Source organism: Phocoena phocoena, chromosome 1 (assembly GCF_963924675.1).
Source record: "Phocoena phocoena chromosome 1, mPhoPho1.1, whole genome shotgun sequence".
NCBI lineage: Eukaryota > Metazoa > Chordata > Mammalia > Artiodactyla > Phocoenidae > Phocoena > Phocoena phocoena.
Window position 1 is genome coordinate 52,561,863 of NC_089219.1, and position 17,148 is coordinate 52,579,010.

General features: G+C 43.7%; 1 pseudogene; it reads right to left on the bottom strand.

Annotated features, from left to right (window-relative positions):
- Positions 1-2,089: 2,089 nt before the first annotated feature.
- The window catches only part of LOC136128649 (small ribosomal subunit protein uS2-like), a 104,590-nt pseudogene continuing 89,531 nt past the window's right edge, over positions 2,090-17,148 (bottom strand).

Sequence of the window (17,148 nt, forward strand, 5' to 3'; positions counted from 1 at the left end):
GTAGTGCCTGTGAAATCTGTATTATATTGCTCTTCTGAAGTAAGATTTTTCTACACCGGTAGCCTTCGCTGTCTGTCAGTCAGGACCTTCTGGTATAGGTGATGTAAAATAACCGTACAATATTAATGCATGCTATTCCATAATGCTTAGTGAACTGTATGAATATCCCTCAAAGTTATGTTAGTCTTTTTTTCTGACTTGGTTCTTGTCAGCTAGGTTTAAAGGTATTTCACTGAGAATGCAAATTCTGTCTTTTCTTGATTTCGGCTGTTTTCAGTATTTTGGAGGTATACATTTACTTAATTCAGTATTACTTGTGTTTTTGTTTTCGTTTTTGTTTTTTGTTTTCTTTTTCCTAGGGGACAAGCATGGGTGTTTGATTTCAAAAATCAGTCCCTGGCAAGACTTTTGTCTCAAAACGACCATTTGAATTTCAAGAACTCTGCTCTGAAGACACCGAGGACATTTCCAAATGAGGGACATTTTCCTTCACCCTCGACTGAAGCTTTGCTGATCCTGAAGCGTTTTCTTAATGGACAGTGTTCAGCCAGGTACCCATGCTTGATCCGTCTTCACACCAGACTTCCTCATGTAAAAGAAAAAAAAAGAAAAAAAAGAAAAAAAAATCTTTATGAGATCACGTGGCTATTTAGTTTCACGCACAGTTGCAATATTTTCTTCAAAAATAAAACTGTACAAACTTTGGGCCCGATTCATAAGAAAAAGAAATTGGCTATTAACACGGGATTTTTAAAATACAACTTTTTTTTTTTTTGGTCTAAATTTGAAATGACTTGCTTCCCAAATGAAATGTTTCATCTCATTTTTTTTTTTTTTTTCCTAAGCCAGCACTGATCTGCCTTTTATGCCCCAAAGGGTTACATAATCAAATTAGGCGGCCGGGGAAATGGGGAGCAGATACCAGAAATGCCCAGAAAGATAAGGGGGACCACCTGCCCTTGAGCATGGTAACGGGGGAGGCAGCAGCATGTAGGGGTCAGGACCTTGCCTGTGTGCCATGCATCATGAATTTCCACTTGTGGACTCCTGAATCTATTTAATTAAAATAACACAATCTCCGAAGTATGTCTGGACCACAAGCATATGTGGTGGAAGTGCCACCTCTAATCCAACCAGAGCACCTTGAGGGTGGAAAATACTCCCCAGCGTGTGCGATGTGAACTTGTGTCTCTCCACGGCGGTTTCAAGGACAAATGGTGTCCGATGAATGGGGCTGTTTTTACGCTCAGCTTCTTAAAATAACACGAGCTTTCTTCCCTTTTTGATTCTATTTGTGTTACTCTTATTATTTTTAATTTTTTTTAGTAATAGTCTATAATTTAGCACTTTTTTTTTCTCAAACATCTCAACCGAAGGCCACAAGGCCACTGGCTACGTTGGGATGGAGGCTTGAGAGAGCTGCCCTTTCTCCCTGGTCTCCGACTGCCTTTCTGCACTGCAAAGGCATTTGGTAGCATCACCACTGAGGTACTAGCTAGACTCAGAGCTGGAGCTTTATCAGATTCTAGGAGGTCCATAAGGAAGACTTTCAAAGGCAAATACACGACCCCCTCCCCTACTGCCCTGACCTTTTACCAGAACATAGTTCACCGGGGGCTTTTCCCACCACCCTTAGTAATCTGTCTGCTCAAGATACCTCGGTTTTTTTTTTCATTTCAAATTGTGCGGGGAGGGGATTAAACACTTCCAGTGATGAGAGAGCTGTTGTGACACTAAACACCCCCGTGTTAATAAGTTGGCTTGACATTTGTTTTTTATGAGCCGGGCCCCCTGTGCCTCTAGTATACTTGTATTGACTCTCATAGATACCCTTTTAGTTTGACTGTGTTCTGTGAAAATTTGTAATTGGTTGAGAATCACTGTGGGCGTCCATTCTTATTCAACTAAATCTCCACAGGTTTTTTGAGCTGGTGTGGATTAGTTTAACTCTTGTATTCAACCATTAGTGCTACCACCTTCTCACATTACAATACAATTACTGGAAGCAAGTACTGCATTTCCTATGCAACAAAAAAGGAAAATAAAAAATTGCTAATGCTATGCAAGCTGTGTCATCATTTGCTTTAAGTCATACCTGGGTGGTAGTGTTTGAGTGACAGTTACGGGTGTGGATTGGAGTTTCCGCGGAAGACAGACGGTCTTTCTGCACCGTGCCGTTTGCATTATCCTTGACGGATGTCAGGCACCTTGCGCCCTTCACAGGGTCCTCATGGGCCATACTGGCTTTTTTACCTACTTAGGCAGATGCAAAACTTCACACTCACAGAGTGCTTACTGCGTGCCTGATACTGTTCTAAGTGCTTTAGATATTCCGTCAGTTAGGGCCCCAGGCAGGCACCAGGAAAAGGGTTTTCCAACACAAGTATAGCCACCACCCCTGAAGTTAGGGAAACAGAAGTGAAAGGTCGGGTTACTAGAACCTAGGAGCTCCAAGGAGGGACCTCCCACAGATGATGTTTGGATCTTTACCGTGAAGGTCGGCGGCACCACATGGCTCGTACTCGGACCTCTCAGAGGACGTGGGCAGCTGGTGACCGGCGAGCGGTTCACAGCCAAGGGTATCAGCACTTCTGAGGCAGTAAAGCCTGACTGGTGCTGGGAGAATTGAAAGGAGCTGGGGCTGATGGTGCCTCCGTCCTTGGCAGCTGTCACATTGCGGGAAGGAACTGAACCCAGAAGGAAGTCCCTTCTTGCTTTCCTTCCTACTCCTAGGCTCCTGCCAGGGTCTCTCACTGGCTAGATCTAACCGGAGCCATCTGGCAAAGGAGTCTGGGAAATGTCGTGAGAAAACTACCAGCCGCACAGAACAGCATACGGAAGGGTGGGCTTGGAGACCAAAGACAAGTAAATAAATACATATCTTAATCCGTTTAATCCTCACAAGCACGCTGTGGGATCGCTACTATTTCTAATCCCCCTTGTTCAGGTGAAGAAATTGAGGCAGAGAGAGATTCGCTGATTTACCCAAAGTCATTCAACAAATACGTGGCAGGGTAGGATCTGAATCCAAGAAGTCTGGCTCCAACTTCCATCCTGTAATCACTACAATATATTGACTCAATTGTTTATTCAACAAATATTTTTTGAGTACCTATTACGTACCAGGGACTATGCAAAGGGCTGGAGATAGTAAGTAAGTAAAGACCGGGCAACAATTCTTCGGAGGTGTACAGCCTAGGAGAAAAATAAGCACTATTCAAACAAACAGCAGCAAAGGTAAGCATGTCGTTGTGTTAAGTGCTATAAAGGATACGTACACATTGCTGTGAAAGCCGATTGAGACTGGTAAGACAGAAATTAACCAAGCAAAGGGGTGGGCAGCGGGGGAGAATGCTCTGGGCAGTGGCAACAGCATGTGCAGAGAGCCCGTAGTAGCCCTAGGAGGGGGTTGAAAGAAGGCCTGTTTGGATGAAGAGGAGAAAAAGAGAGGAAGTATGGTACAAGGTAAAGCTTCATGTTTAGGTCACAATATTGCAGGGCCTTGCCAGCATATTAGAGATCTTTGTCCTGCCCCCTAAGAGCATCATAAAACATGTATCAGTCAGATTAGGCTAGATCTATGCTGTGACACAAACAGGTCCCAAAGTGCAGCAGCTTACAACAAACAATGAAAGTTTACATCTTATTTTGCTTGTCTGACGAGGGTTGCTGGGACTTCTGTATAGAATCTCCTCATTCCAGGACCCAAGGCGAAAAGCGGCTACCATCTGGACTGTTGCTGGATGTCACATGGGGGAGAAGGAGCATGGCAGGACACACACTGGCTTTTAACAATTCCGTCTGGAATTGACACACACCACTTGCGCTCACATGTCATCAGCCAGAGCACGTCACGTGGTTCGACAGGACCAGGAAGGATAATCCATTCTCAGGGAAGGCTGGAGAACACCACTGCCGATTAGTTGGGGTGGGTGTGGGGATGCAGTGTGGGGAGGGGGCTGAATGGAGAAGGCCAGCGAGAACATACTGCAGCAACCAGAGAAAGGACGCCTGGGCTGTGGCTCCTGTGATGGAGTGGAAGACAAGTGAACAGATCAGAGAGGTTAATGAGGGTGTTAATAGCTACTGTGTATTGACCTCTTTTATGTGCTAAGTGCTATATGTGATTTATCCCATTAAATTTAATATTTTCTCCCTTACTATTGCAGCTTTCAAAAAGGTACAGTCCGTCCTCAAAACATATTTCTGACTCAGGTGAATAGATCAATTTCTCCCATACACACCTTAGAGTCCAAGTTAGAATCAGTTACTACCTTTCGGTTATTACTCTGGCCAGTAGCAGAACTTTGGTCTCTATTATCTGGAGTTAAGACTTGGAGTTAAAGTCACTAACACTGCTCCCTCACTGACATACTCTAGGACAGATTGTTTGTAGGTACCGAGTGGGGGGAAGGCAATGTAGAGATCAAATACAGGGTCAGGCGTAAGACTGCCAGGGTTGAATCTTGGCTCTGTATTTTGTTAGCTCTGTGGTGTTGGCGAGTGCCTCAGTTTCCCCATTGGTAAGATGGGAAGAATAACAACAGTACCTGGCCACCTCACAAGGCTGCTGTATTTGATGAGTTAATATTTGATGAGTTAACATTTGTAAAATGGCCAGCAGTGGCCTGGCCCATTGTAAATGCTATGTGAATGCTGTAACTAAAAAAATAAGTGATTGCAAAATTGTAGAGCTAAGACATTCTTTCAGCTCACTGATGGCATAAGTCTTCTTCCTTGTCATTTCCAGGTCTCTATTTGGTTGAAAATTCTGAGAAAACTTTCATCTAACACCTGCCTCCACTAAGTAGGAAGAAGTAGCATAGAAAGTATTGTTGAAGGTTTGAGGACAGACACACTCGGGTTTAAATCTCGGTTTTTCATTTTATTAGTTCTGCAACACTAGGGGCCTCCGTTCTCCTGCCTGTGAAATGGGCATAAGGATAGTCTCTACCTTATGAGATCATTTAAGAGGCTTAAATGAATGAATGCATGAGAGCACCCAGTACAGTACCAACCACATAACAACTATTATTATTTGCAGCCTGGGGTTGGTGCATCCTCAGGAGAGGAACCCTGACACGGGGAGGGCGATATTGTGTAGTGTCTAGAAGCCTGGGCTTGAAACTAGAGGACTTTGGTGTGAGTCCCACTTTCACCATTTGTGGGCCATATGATATTAAACAAGTGACTACACCTCTCCCTGAGTCTCAGTGGAGAGAAAGGCCCAAATGGGTCAATGACTATGGATGAGAAGGTGTGGGGAAGCACAGTTCCAAGCATCAGGCACTAGGCTACATTGAATAGAACCCAGCTAGAGTCTAGGCCCACCTGGCTCTGGTTTCTGTTTCCCTCAACAGTGTGAATGGCCAGGGAAATCCATTCTCATCAGGCAGGGGAGTTGGTCAGGAGAAGTGGAGCTAGGCATCTTTTTAACCCTTCAAGTTCTAGTTCTTTGTTTTTTAAAAATGGCTAACGTGTAGCGGTCTTACTGGCTTCTGGAGAGAAATAGTTCTTCCCTTGACCTATGAGGAATGAACAAGTTTCCATTTATCTCTGAAACATATAAGGCCATTCTATATTCACTTATTTTTTTAAATTGGGGTGACATTGCTTTACAATGTTGTGTTAGTTTCTGCTGTATAGTGAAGTGAATCAGCTATATGTATACCTATATCCCCTCCCTCTTGTACCTCTTTCCCACTCTCCCCACAATCCCACCCATCTGGGTCGTCACAGAGCACCGAGCTGAGCTTCCTGTGCTTTACAGCGTGTTCCCACTAGCTACCTACTTTACACATGGTAGTGTATATATGTCCATCCTAATCTCCCAGTTCATCCCACCCTCCACCTCCCCCCAACCCTGTGTCGACATGTCCGTTTTCTACATCTGTGTCTCTATTCCTGCCCTGCAAATAGGTTCATCTGTACTATTTTTCTTGATTCCACACATATGCATTAATATACGATATTTGTTTTTCTCTTTCTGGCTTACTTCACTCTGTATGACAGACTCTAGGTCCATCCACATCTCTACAAATGACCCAATTTCATTCCTTTTTATGGCTGAGTAATATTCCATTGTATATATGTGCCACATCTTCTTTATCCATTCATCTGCTGTTGGACATTTAGGTTGATTCCATGTCCTGGCTCTTGTAAATAGCGCTGCAATCTGGCACATTCAGTTTGAATTTCAAGTTCATTTCAGGGAGCCTGGTAAACAAGCAAACAGTACATTTATTTCTATCACATTTAAAATTTTTTCTATTATAGAAGAATACCATTACGTGCAACATAGACAGAATTGATTAATGAACTCCCGTGTACCTGTTATTCATCTCTTACAATTAACTCCTAGGCCCTCTATACTCCATCCACTTCTTGACCACCCCCAGATTATTTTGAAGCAAATCTCATATATTTCATCCATAAATATTTCAGAATACACCTCTAAAAAAACAGACTTCTGTGAAATGTATTCACAATACCATTATCACACCTCAAAATATTAATAATAATTCCTTAATATCAAATAACCAATCAGTGTTCAAATACTCCCAAGTGTCTTATGATATTTTAAATAATTTGTCCAAATAAGGATCCAAATAAAGTCCCTACACTAAGCGGTTGTATGTATCTTAAATATTTAAAGAGAAGGGTCCCCTTCTCTTTTCTTTTCCTTGCAGTTATTCGCTGAAGAAACTGGGCCATTTGTCCTGAAGAGTTTTTCACAGTCTCCATTTTGTGGATTGCATCCCTGTGGCATAAACATGTTCCACCACTAAACTGGAAGCCTATTCTTGACCTTGGAAGTTGACCCAATGGGATTCAATCCCAAGGCTGCCTCATACACTGTTATGGGTTGGATCAAGGAATTCACCTTGTGTTTGTGCCTTGACTCTGGAAGCTGTGGCCAAAATAACTGGGGCAAAGTGAAAGGTGCCCCAGGAACTGTTCTCCACCAACTGCATCCCTAACTGGTTTTTTTCTCTGACAGGGACAGTGGAAGCAAAGGAGAGTCCACCTCAATGGCAAAGAACTCTGTCTCCTTTGCCACTCACTGCTGACAAAAAAAGAAAGAAAGAAAAAAAAAAAAAGCCAGCTTGCCACCTTAAGAACAAAATGAATAATTCTGGTTGAAAACTCAGATAAAACTCTTTCTGTTCTTAGCGCCCTGTTCAGTGGGCATCCTCTTCCCTTGTGAATGTATGCCCCTGGGATAGAAGTCGGTCCCAGGGCAGGGAGGAGGGGCTTCCAATCAGGCTCTATGGGGCAGTGGAGCTGGATTCTTAGAGCCCTGAGATTGCTTCATCTACTTCATCTGCTACCTTCACTTCTACCATCCTGGATTCTGAACACTGGCCTGGGCCACACTCTGGTTCCTAAAACTACAAAAATCTCGTCGTGCAAAGTCATTCAAAACAAACTCGACCACCATTATTGAGTTCCTCTCCTGTGCCAGAAATCGGGGCTGGAGAAGGACATGTATCTGAGATCATCCCAGAGGAACACAGAGTCTAGCAGAGGAAATAGACATGCAAACCAAATGGTTGCACCTTGGCCTAGTAAGAACCAGGGAGACATCACGTGCCAGGTAATGTGGGGTCAGGTATGCCCAAGGGAGAGGGAGAACGGAGAGGGAGCCCAGGGAGGAGATGCACAATGAAGGAATTCAAGGAAGAGAAAGAGTTCAAGACACTGGCTAAAAGATATAAACAGCCATAGCATAACAATAGTGAGAACAGCAACACGTGCCGGGTGAGCCCTTACTTCATACCATACACCTTTCCGAGGGCTTTACATGCGCTCGCACACATAACCCAGCCCCGTGAAGGGGACGCAACTGTTATTCCCATTTTACAGATGAGCATATTGGGGCACATAGTTTCAGTAACTTTCCTTATATTAACGGCTGCCTGTGTGTGACCTCAACGTGCATACAGGGGCTTAGGGGTGGGGCACACTTCTAAACGGCAGTTAGCTCCAGATGTGTCTGGTCCACTGCCCTCTTCTTAGTGCCTAAAACACTGCTTGGCATGTAAAAGGCACTTTGTTGTGTGACAGGACCAGCAATGGATGTGTCAATCAGCTGTCCTTGCCCCTCCTGGTCTACCCTTCACCCTCTCCAAGTACTGTCTGCTCAGGAGGCAGACTGTGCGACCTCATCAATGGGCCTCCTCGACCTCAGGTGTCCAGGGATCAGCCAATTGGAAGCCCAGAGAGCAGATGGAGGGGGTGGGGGTGGGGTAGGACAGTGATGTCAGGGCGTTTATTTCCCTGGCTCTCTCCCCAGGTCCCCGCTGGCCAGCGGCATTCCTTAACAGAAGGTCACAGCCCTTCTCACAATGGCCCTCATTTCTCCTTTTGGGTTCTGATAACGTCTCCCTCTCCTCATTCCCTTCGTCAGGAGGTGGTAAGAGGGCACTGCTCTGTCCTTTGTAATTTCTCTACTTATTGCCCAAACCTTTGTCAATAGCCTCTTTATTAAACCTCTCTCAAATGATCTTGCGCTGAATATGCCGTCTGCTTCTTGCTGGAATCTGGACTGATAGAGTGGTCAAGCCAGAGCAGGCTTCCGGAGTCTTCTTTCTCCTAAACTCCAGCAGAGGCTCAGATTTATTCACAGGATGGATGTCAAAACCATAAATTTTCCCATCTTAGTTTATCCTAGCCTCAGAAGGCTGGACTCAACCTTCAAAGGTCACTAAAGTCCATTTCCCTGCCTCCAGCAAGGAATCCTGCCCCCCCACCATCAACCCCGACTGCTCCTGTCAGAGAGAAGTATATCTTACTTTGAAGATCTCCAGGTAAGGAGATACCATAACTCACTCGAGTGTCTCCATCCTCCCTGCCTGATAAATCTCCCTTCTGTCTAACACGAACCCCTCCTGTTACAGGTGAAGCCCGCTTCCTTTGTCTGCTCCTTGGCAAGAGCTGAACAAAAGATCCTTCATTCTTTGAAAATAGGCACTAAATCATCTTTCCCTTCCTGTAACTCTCAAGTGCAGATCAATGAAAGCAGATATTCTGCCCATGCTGGTCTCAAGTCATTCTAAGAGAACACTACGCTGTAACGAACACTTAGAATAATGAGTTCTAAAAGGTTTGTCAGGGGACAGCGGGAAAGATGGAGCCCAAACCTCCACTGAAGATGGCTGACTGGGCTCCCGACAGGAGAGATGGGGAATTCTTCTCCTTTGATTTACTTGTCTCCTTGGCCATTTATCCTCTACATATTTTCCTCACCCTGAATTCTGGAGGGCGCTGGTTTGCGGGTAGTTACCATCCCTGACAACAGCGGCTGCTGTATAGACAGCTCTTCAGGCCTCTGCTTCTTCCCTACAATCTCCACCCAACTGGGCTTTCACTGGGCTTGAACTGAGCCAGGCAGGAACCAGCAGCAAGAATACAGCCAGGATCTGATAAACCTCAATGCCCACAAACCACTGATTGCAAATGAATTTTTTTTCAAAATTTATTTCAAAAGTTTTCAAAATGTTCTTCCCCAAAACCTGATTTTTAAAATCCCAATTACATATTTTAAACCACTTACCTAGATCTTTATAGTGCTCTTCAGTCCAGCACATTGTGTTTACTCTCATTCCTAGACTGGTAAACATACGTACACAGGGCCTCTGTCTCATTCCCACAAAAACATAAATGATGGATATATGGGCCCTTACTTATTCCTACGTCATTTAGATGCCCAGCCTGAAACCTGAGTCAGCAGGAGAGTAGGTGCTTGGCTTGTGTCACTGGGTCATCCCACTTAATCACTAATCCTCCCAGTAACCCAGCAAAGGAGATGCTATTAGTCCACTTAAAAAGTGAAGAAATTGGGCTTCCCTGGTGGCGCAGTGGTTGAGAGTCCACCTGCCAATGCAGGGGACACGGGTTCATGCCCGGGTCTGGGAAGATCCCACATGCCGCGGAGTGGCTGGGCCTGTGAGCCATGGCCGCTGAGCCTGCGTGTCTGGAGGCTGTGCTCCACAACGGGAGAGGCCACAACAGTGAGAGGCCCGCGTTCGGGGGAAAAAAAAAAAAAAAAGTGAAGAAATTACAAGTCACAGAAAGAGGAAAGTCACCCAGCTAGCAATCGTGAACCACAAGGCTCACCTCTGAACCCTAAAAGGGGTGTGAAGTCTATTTAGAGGAAGAGAAGTGCCAGCAACTAATACTGTGGAATATTTATACCTGAAAGGTGCTCATAATTAGGACTTGTAGGTGCCTTACAACCCTTAAGCTCTTTCAAAATAATCAAAGAGAAATATGAATAATTTTAGCACCACTTGAGCGTGCTAAGTTTTTTAAACAATTCTTGTCCTTTGAGAGTGGGTGGTCAGTACAAACCTTGTCAAGGGAATGATTGGTTACCTCGAGCACCGTTTAGAGTGGGCTGAGTGGGGAGCATGACCCACTCAGGTGTCACTCGTGAGGACACACAACCACATCCATTACACAAGGTGAGAGGAGTCTTGTCCTCACAACGGATCAGTCCTACAAAACTCCCATGAAGTTAGGACTGGGTGAATCCTCAAGCATGGCACAGAAACCCAGGTATCTGCAAATGGCACAGCAAGAGGAAGTCAGAGAGTCACACTCTGTGGCTCACTGCCCCCGCGGGGGACCTGAGCCTCATGGTCTCCAGGGATGGAAAATACACAGGATCTGGACTCAGGGTCGAGTCCGGAGCTGAGAGGTCATGCATTGATGCCTGGTGCAGCAGGCCTCGGTTTGAGTTTCTCCTCTGACACTTTGACACCCCGATTCACCTTAACCATCACATCTCAGAATCTCAGTACTCCTTATCTGTAAAAGGCAGGGGGGTGGTTCTCACAGGGTGATAAAAGTCCTTGTTAAACAAAAGAAGATCATATTAAAGGTTGACAGTTGGATTTTAAGGGCTGAGAGAAATGGAGCAGAGACGTTGTGCCTGAATCTGCCTCTGCCCAGGGGAAAGAAGTCGTCAGGTTCTTCACCCCCACTCCCTGCCATCTAATGACCCAGAAAATACGAGAAAGGGCCTCCTGCCCAGAGATGTATCTGGCTTGCTTCTACTGAGATTAATTGGCCAAGCCCTGGTTTTCCCTTCAGAGAGTGGTGCCTCCAGCCCACACTGGGCCTGGGACTCTTGAGCTGAGACTTCAGGCTGTGATGCCCAGAGTCCAGCCCCCTCTGCACCGCAGGCAACATTCCTCCCTCTGAATGGTTCTGCCCGCATGACCCAAGTGTCACAGAACATTCTCTACTCCTGCTTTCTCAGGTTCTATAAAAAGGTCACTTTGGCGTCTTCCACCTCCTCAACTTCCTGCCTTAACCCATCTTATCGAGGCCGTATTCCCAGTAAATTAGTTCGGTGGAGGTGCCTGGGTGCCTGTTCCTTGACCTTGAAACATAAAAAATGGTAATGTCTCTCTGAAGCAAGGGAACTCGGAACATGGAGTCTCTGCTAGCCTCTTGGGATGGAAGAAGCAAAAAATACCATCCTTATTTCTGGATCTACTACAATAATGAGAGCAAACCTCAGACTGGTATCTCTATAAGTTGGCCTGCATTCATGACAACCAAGTGCCAATAACTGTGCTAAGGGGTTCTTTTGAAAGTATCATCTCATTTGAATGAAAGGTAATAAAATAAAATCTCTGCATCCGAACAGAGATGCCACAGAAATATTAATGACACATGCTCCATTCTGCTCCCTGGGGCCACCCGTTGTTTGTCACTCCTCCACCTCAAAAAGAGACAGCCGTAAATTAAGCTAGAAGTGGATTGATTGCTATGAACAGAGCCCATGACTGAAGCCGAGACCTGGTCTCTTACACATAAAACTCAAGGAGTACAGCTGCCCTTGTCCAAATTCAGGAATTTTCTGAAGAGATCAACCGTTTTCTTCCCTTGTCCAGGGAGAAAATGATATATAAGCTCTAGAAAGGGAAAGGTAGAAAGAGTTTTAGAAGAAAGAGAAGTAGCATTGAGAATTTGCCCATTTGGTGTCCCCATTTGTTTTGAAAGGTTGGGAGGGGAGGCCGGGAAATAAGTACAAGAAAGTCCTGAGGGAAGCGGGGGGCACAATTTGAGAGTGACAACCCTATGTTGCCCTGACGAAGACATGGACATTGGGAGTGTGGGCCTGTGTGCCATCCACAAGAGGCCACCTGGTGAGGCCAAGGGATGCACAACAGAAATGCCGGCGAGCAGGCCCGCGGGAGTGAGAGAGGAAGAGGCATCCTCCATGTGAATCACTCATACTGGGGACTTCCCAACAGCCCAAGGTGCCCCTAGACAGAGCAACCCCCAGGCATTGTCTGTGACAAGAGAGGAGACCATGGGGACAGTAGCATCTCTGGCAACATGAGAACAAGATGCAGGAGAGACTGGAGCATTATGCCTCCCTTTACCCACTGCTGCCCAGCTGTGGTCCTCTCAGTGCCCCTGACATTGGAGCCAACTCCAGAGAGGGAGAGGGGAGAAACTGCAAGTGGTTTTGAACTGGAAGTGGACCTAATCATTCTAAACTTGACAGAAATCACCGATTGGCCTGAATTTACCCAAAAGTGTCTAGATTGAGTTGCTGGCCAAAAAACAGCTTAGAAGCCAAGAATCACAAATGAAACAGAGTTACATTTCTTTTTTACACACCCAAATGATGACTGGGAAACTGCAGACCCTCCACAGCTGTTAGTCACCATGAATCAAGGGAGCCTTGACCTGGAACATGGAGGCTGACTCCCTTCTTGGGATGGGAGAAGAAAAATAATCTAATTGTTTTGATTTTCCTGTAGCAGCAAGGACAAACTACAAACAATATCTGAGTAAATTGTCCCCCAAAATAATAAAGATAATAACAACTGCTACCAAAATTGAGAGCTGTGTGCCAGGCATTTACCAATGTTATTTTGTTTAAACCAATGAAAATACTGCCGGCATTACAATAGAGATGTTGTTCCACATGATTTAGGTGGCAGGAAGGAGCAGCCATCCAATTGTTCTTTCCTAGTAAGCCCTGTAGCTCAGAGTCCCTATCAGCTAAGGTGAAGAGAAAAGGTCATGACTGGAGACCAGGAGTGTGGAGGTATAAGATTCCTGACATGGGTACTGCCTCATCTCCTTATTCTGCTCTTCTGACAAACAGGACTCCAGAACTCTGGCTCCCAATTGAGGTAGAGTGAACCAAGGGCCAGGGCTTGGACATGGCAAGTCAGGCACTTGCTAGGGTGCAAAATTTAAGAACGTGTCCAAAAAAAAGAAAAGATGCTCAACATCACTAATCATCAGGGAAAAGCAAATCATACCCAAAATGAGATATCACCACACACTGTCAGAATGGCTATCAACAAAAAGAACACAAATAACAAGTGTTGGTGAGGGTGTGGAGAAAAAGGAACCCTCGTGCACTGTTGGTGGCAATGTAAATTGAAGCAGCCACTGTGGAAAACAGTATGGAGGTTTCTCAAAAAAAACTAAAAAGAAGATTACCATACAACCCAACAATTCCACTCCTAGTATATTTCAAAAAAAAAAAAAAAACCCAAAAACACTAATTTGAAAAGATACCTGCACCCCAATGTACATAGCAGCATTACTTATAATTGTCAAGGTACAGAAGCAACGTAAGTGTTCATCAACAGAGGAATGGATACAATGGAATACTACTCAGCCATAAAAAAGAATGAAATTTTGCCACTTGCAGCAACATAGATGGACTTGGAGAGCATTATGCTAAGTGAAATAAGTCAGAGAAAGGCAAATACTGTATGATATCATGTATATGTGGAATCTAAATAACACAACAAACTAGTTAATATAACAAAAAAGAAGCAGACTCACCGATATAGAGAACAAACTAGTGGTTACCAGTGGGGAGAGGGAAGAGGGGAGGGGCAATGTAGGGATGGGGGGAAAAAATAAAAAGGGTTATTATAGGATTATATGAAATCATGTGTGTGAAACTTTTGAAAATTGTAAAGCACTATAGAATTTAAAGAATATTTCATTCAACTAAATAAAAGTTAAAACTAGATTTGTGACAGTGAATGCACTTTTTCCTTGAACATAAGGTCAATAAACTTTAAGAAATTTAAGGACTTCCCTGGTGGCACAGTGGTTAAGAATCTGCCTGCTAGTGCAGGGGACATGGGTTCAAGCCCTAGTCCCAGAAGATCCCACATGTCGCAGAACAACTAAGCCTGTGCTCCACAACTACTGAGCCTGCGATCTAGAGCCTGCGAGCCAGGACTACTGAGCCCGCATGCCTGCGTACCTACAGCTCGTGCTCTGCAACAAGAGAAGCCACTGCAATGAGAAGCCCACGCACCGCAAGGAAGAGTAACCCCCAGTCGCCGCAACTAGAGAAAGCCCGCACGCAGCAAGGAAGACCCAACAAGCCAAAAATAAATAAATAAACAAATTTATTTTTAAAAAAAATAAAAGAGGGCTTCCCTGGTGGCGCAGTGGTTGAGGGTCCACCTGCCAATGCAGGGGACGGGGGTTCGTGCCCCGGTCCGGGAGGATCCCACGTGCCGCGGAGCGGCTGGGCCCGTGAGCCATGGTCGCTGAGCCTGTGGGTGCGGAGCCTGTGCTCCGCAACGGGAGAGGCCACAGCATTGAGAGGCTCGCATACCACAAAAAAAATAAAAAAGACAATTAAAAAAGAAAAGAAATTTTTAAAAAGGTGCCCCAAAACTCAGTAATCAAGATAATATTCTAATGAAAATATTTTTAGTAAAAATTAATGCAAAAATATTCAGAATAAACAAAATATCAACACTTCAAATAAAGACAAGGTCAATATTATTGATTTTTCTTTTTGTTTCAGGCTCCAGGATGGCTCAACATGTTACTATTACTGACCCTAAAAAGAAGAAAGAAAACTATATTTATTCACAGGCTGTATGATTGTCTGTGAGGAAAATCCAAAGAATTGATGAAAAAAAAAGTTCCTACAGCTAGTAAATGAGGTTAGCAAGTGCATTTGCCGGCTCAGGGTGCCATAACAAAATATCATTATTTCTCACAGTTCTGAGGACTGGGAAGTTAAAAATCAAGGTGCCAGCAAGGTAGATTTTGTTCTGAGTCCTCTTTTCTTGGCAACCTTCCCTCTGTGTACTCACGTGACCTCTTCTTTATGTGAGTTTAGGAGAAAGAGAGAGAGAAAGCAAGTTCTCTGGTGTCTCTTCTCATAAGGCACTAATCCCGTCATGAGGGCACAACTCCCAAATATCACCAAATGGGTATTAGGCTTTCAACATATGAATTTTAGGGGGACACAAACATTTAGCCCATAACAGCAGGGTCACAGAATATATAGTTAATATGCAAAAATCAGTTATATTTTTATATAATAGTAATGAACAATTGGCATTCAGTTTTAAAAGCATCAATTACAACAGCATTCCCTCCAAAGTACTTAGGTACAAATCTAACAAAATATGTTCAGGATCTGTATGCTGAAAACTATAAAACACTGATGAAAGAAATTAGATAAGACCTAAGTAAATGAATTCACCACGTTCTTGGCTTGGAAGACTCATAGTGTTAAAATGTCAATTCTCTCCGAATTGATCTGTAGAGTCAGTGCAACCTCAATAAAAATCCCAGCACAATTTTTCGGTAGATATCAACAGTCTGATTTCAAATGTTTTGTGGGAAGGCAAAATGACTAGAATAGGCAAAACAATTCTGAAAGAGAGGGAGGACCAAATAGGAGGTTTCACACTGATTTCAAAACTTACTATAAAGCTGCAGTAATCAAGACAGCACAGTATTGGCAAAAGAATAGATACATAGATCAATGGACCCGAACAGAGTCCAGAAGTAGATTCACACGAATGTAGTGAACTGATTCTTGACAAAGGCAAAGGCAACCCAATGAAGAAAGTATAGTTTATTTCAACATATGGTGCTAGAAAATTGGACGTCCACATGCAAAAAAAAAGGGGGGAGGAGGGAGAACCTCGATGTATACTTCACACTTTGTACAAAATTTAACTGAGAATGAAGCAAAAAACTAAATGTATAGGGCTTCCCTGGTGGTGCAGTGGTTGAGAGTCCGCCTGCCGATGCAGGGGACACGGGTTCGTGCCCCGGTCCGGGAAGATCCCACATGCCGCGGAGCGGCTGGGCCCATGAGCCATGGCCGCTGAGCCTGCGCTTCTGGAGCCTGTGCTCCGCAGCGGGAGAGGCCACAACAGTGAGAGGCCAGCATACTGCAAAAAAAAAAAAAAAGGACTAAATGTATAATGTAAACCTCTAGAAAAAAATAGATTTTGAATTTTGCAAGAGCTCTTAGATACAACAGCAAAAGCATAATCCATTAAAAATAATATATTAGTCTTCTTTAAAATTAAAATCTTTTGCTTGTCAAAATATACTGTTAAGAGAAAGAAAAGAAAAGCCACAGACTGGGGGAAATATTTTCAAAGCATATAGTCTAACAAGGAACTTGTGTCCAGTATATATAAAGAACTTTCAAACAGTAATAAAACAATCCAACTAGAAATAGGCCAAAGATTTGAACAGGCACTTCATCAACAAAGAACAGTAAATTTTACTATATGTAAATAAAAATGCACTTCTTAAAATGTAAGAGATTTAGCTAAATCATACTTATATAACATTTTATACCTTTGGATGCATATCTTAGCAAATAAAAAAGGATGAAATCAATGCACTAAGGATCCAACTCAAGAATTATTTGTTTTTTAGTTTTTAATTTTATTTTATTTACTTATGTATTTATTTTTTGGCCTCACCACACGGCATGCAGGATCTTTGTTCCCTTACCAGAGATGGAATCTGTGCCCCATTAAGTGGAAGCATGGTGTCTTAACCACTGGACTGCCAGGGAAGTCCCAATAATTTTTTTAAAAGATCACTAAATTATGCCCAAAGATAGTGGAAAGAAGGGAAAGATAAATAGGAAAAAAATTGAAAGACGAAGCAAACATACAACAGAGGTCAGCAAAGCCATAAATTGGTACTTTGAAACAAACAGTAAGAGTGAATATTCTGAGGAAAATGACCCATAAAAGAGGAGTTTAAATGCACAAATAAGCAACGTCAGGAATGAAAAGGGGGACATAGCTATAGATAAGGTAATTATTAAAAATAATATAGTAAGAGAAGTTTGTGAAATAGTTTTATCCC